The 3,390-nt window shown below is 31.8% G+C and overlaps 1 non-coding gene across 1 annotated transcript; it reads left to right on the top strand.

The window, feature by feature from the left end:
• Positions 1-2,693: 2,693 nt before the first annotated feature.
• On the top strand, positions 2,694-2,857 carry LOC111547094. Its single transcript, XR_002733023.1, has one exon. It is a non-coding gene; the product is annotated as a U1 spliceosomal RNA (small nuclear RNA).
• The last annotated feature ends 533 nt before the right edge of the window (positions 2,858-3,390 follow it).

Genomic DNA, 3,390 nt, shown 5'->3' with positions numbered 1-3,390 from the left:
AGCCATTATGAGACTATCCATTGGAAAAAGCAAATATAACAAAAAGGATTATAATAATTTAATATACTTAACTTTACAAATATTGGATATTATTTCTTAAAAAGTCTCAACTTGTACATATTCATTTCTTTCCTGATTTTGATATTAGACTTCTATCACATTTATAAAGAATCATGGGATGTCTGTTGATGATATAAGCAAGATCACTGCATCTGAAAACTTTTAATACACACACACACACACACTCACTCTACTTGAAATTGTGCGGGTATGTAGGTTAACCTAACTTATAGATAAATACTTCTTAATATTATGTTATTTTTCTTAATAAAACATGTTTATTAGGTATTTCACCTTAATAAAAAGCATTTATGCAACAGCTTTTAAAATATATTGAACAGATCAATGCTCTGAATGTACCAAATAATTTTTTTCAAAATAAATGTTAGGTGGAAAATCAGTGGCATTTTCTTTTGTACAGAAGATTAAATCATAGATATTACATTGACATGACATTTTACATCCTGACCTGCAATGCTTTACTATTTATATAAGTTAAATTCAGTGAAAGCGATTTCTTTTTGTAGCTTCTTCCTGAATCATAATGCAATTGAATGTCCTTGGATGCAATTTTAGATTGATTATCCAGAACTGGTTAGAATCATTCAGGTATGGAAGACCTTTAGCGTTCCAGATTCCTAGGAAATTTCTATTTAAAAATTGTGGTTCTTTTATTTAAAGTGCTTTTCAAAATGTTGGCCTAGAATGAAGGTACACAAACCTTTAAATTACCAATCTTCCTTTATTTTATGATTAGAATTTCTAGAATCTCAAAGCTCAGATGCTTTCTAAGCAATTTAAAGCTGTTTTGTAAAATATTGTATGAAAATACATATGAGTAAATATATTGATATTTTGAGAAGTATGATTCTCACGGTAAGAGATGTAATGATTGAATAAAACAGGCCAAGAAAAATTGTAGTATTAAATTTGAAGCACAAATAACAGTATAAAATGTTATGTATGTGTGCGTGTGATTATGTTACTTAATAGGAATAGCATATATAGCTAATCTCATTCTAATTACAAACTGCTCACTGAGTAATCAGAACGTATATTTAAATTACCCTTGTTCATGCCCACTAATGGGATGTAAGTCTTCTTTGAAGAAAAATAATTTCTTTTCAAGTTCTGATAGAGGAGAAGTACCAGGTGGGAAACACTGTTTTTAGAAGTATCTTGGGACTACTAGCGTCGTTTCAAAATGATAAAACTATTATGAATAAATGGGACTTCAGTGGTCAAATTTGACCTATAATCAAAAAATGGTAATCATAATTGACTATAAAACAATGAATTTTTAAAAAATTCTTTTTGAAATTAGAAAAGTGAAAAGAGAAGTAATAATCCTTCTTTACAGGATAACACTAGGTAATTATTAAGGCAATAATAATGTAATTGCAAAATCACTGTTTGAAACCTTTCCTGCAATAAATGGTTCGTGTGAGGAATATCAATGTGTGCTAAAATTATTGAATGATGCTTTTTGGGAATTAGAATATTAATGGTGTCAAAAATTATCTCTGAAAATATAAATTACCTCATTACAAAAGGCGAAATGTGCTTGTATATTGGAAAGATCTGGCAGTTACCATCTTGATCAGCTGTTCAAATTTATTTTCCTTAATATCAATATAGCAATCATGATGTTCCTCCAAATGAAAAGTATTCATAATCAATTAGAAATGAATGCAATAATTTATGAGACATATATTCTGTCTTTTAGAAGAATGCATGGGTATGCTTCCTGTTGTACAAGATATATGTTTACTGTATTCAATGAAAGCATTTATTGTTTTATTATTGTTGTTGCTCAGAGGTTTAAGCATAGGTGAAAAAACACGTAAGAACTCTGCATTGGCCAGAAGGTTGCATAGCATCTCTGCTATACAGCTGCATGTATTATAGGTGGGAAACTGGAAACTCGCTCCGAATACATTTCTCCACGTGGTTTACATTGAGAACTATTCCAAGATCTCTCAATGACATTGAAAGAAAACAAAGTGAAGAAGAAACCTTATTCTGTGAATGAAGTTACAGATGAATTTGAGCAGAGTCAAGATTTTTGGATTTTTGGTGTTTTCAATCAACAGCACTGACACAGCAGACTGCTAAAATTGGTAACAATGCACAATTCAATTGCTGAGATTTACTGAAGCTTCCAAGAAAGTTGCTGAAAAATCTCTGTGGTGGCAGCTTCTGATAAGATTGCTGAAATTCACTGTGACTTCCAGGTGATCTCCTGTGAATCACCAATTTCTGACATCTTTCTGTGATTTAAGCTCCCCTTGACTTACCAACAGTTTTATTATCTCTAATTTCCTATGATAAACCTTGTTCTAGGGTAGACCTAGAACAGACATATTTTGCTCTTCTGACCGTATTCTCACTCATTAAATGACTTGTCTATATTATATTTTAAGGGATTAATTTTTAGTTAAATTTAGTTTATCAGTTTTGAAATATGTATCAAGGAAACACAAGTTAAATCACGGCATGCTATTGCAATTTATGTCTGACATAAGTTGGGAAGTATCCTGAGGCAAGAAACTCTCATATATTGATAGTTGGAACTGAAAAAAATAAAATGGAAAACTTATACGCATTAATTAGGAAATAAGAATAGACGCGTAACACTTAACTGGCAGGGGAGATACCATGATCACGAACGTGGTTTTCCCAGGGCGAGGCTTATCCTTTGCACTCCAGATGTGCTGACCCCTGGGATTTCCCCAAATGTGGGAAACTCGACTATATAATTTGTGGTAGTGGGGGACTGCGTTCGCGCTTTCCCCTGAGAGAAAAATAAAGAAAGAAAGAAAGAAAGAAAAAAAGAATAGATGCGTAATTCTGACCCACCAATTTTACTCCTGCTTAAGCACCCTACAGAAATGTTTATACCTGTTCACATCTGACATGTGCAAAAATGCTCATAGTAGCAGTTTTCATTGTTTTTAAAAGACTATATGCAATCCAAGTATCTATCAGCCAAAGAGGATGGACAAATAATTGTGGCATATTAATATGCAAACCACACAATAATTTAAATCATCTATAGATATGGCAGCAAAAAGGGTGAAACATGAAAACTCAATAGTAAGCAAAGATACAACACACAAAGAAACACTGAGATAATACATTGATTTATATAATAAAAAAGATGCTCTATTTTTTTATAGAGCTGTATAAGAGCAATGGCCATAAAGAAAAAATGATAATCACAAAGCTAAAGATACGGTTGCTTCACAGATAGAGAAAGATTCTGATTAGTGAAGGTAAACATGGAACTTTGGGTGTTACGTAAATACATATTATTTTGCACCTGTATGA

The sequence above is a fragment of the Piliocolobus tephrosceles genome, chromosome 3, assembly GCF_002776525.5.
Source record: "Piliocolobus tephrosceles isolate RC106 chromosome 3, ASM277652v3, whole genome shotgun sequence".
In the NCBI taxonomy this organism is placed as follows: domain Eukaryota; kingdom Metazoa; phylum Chordata; class Mammalia; order Primates; family Cercopithecidae; genus Piliocolobus; species Piliocolobus tephrosceles.
This window is presented reverse-complemented; position numbering and strand designations above follow the sequence as displayed.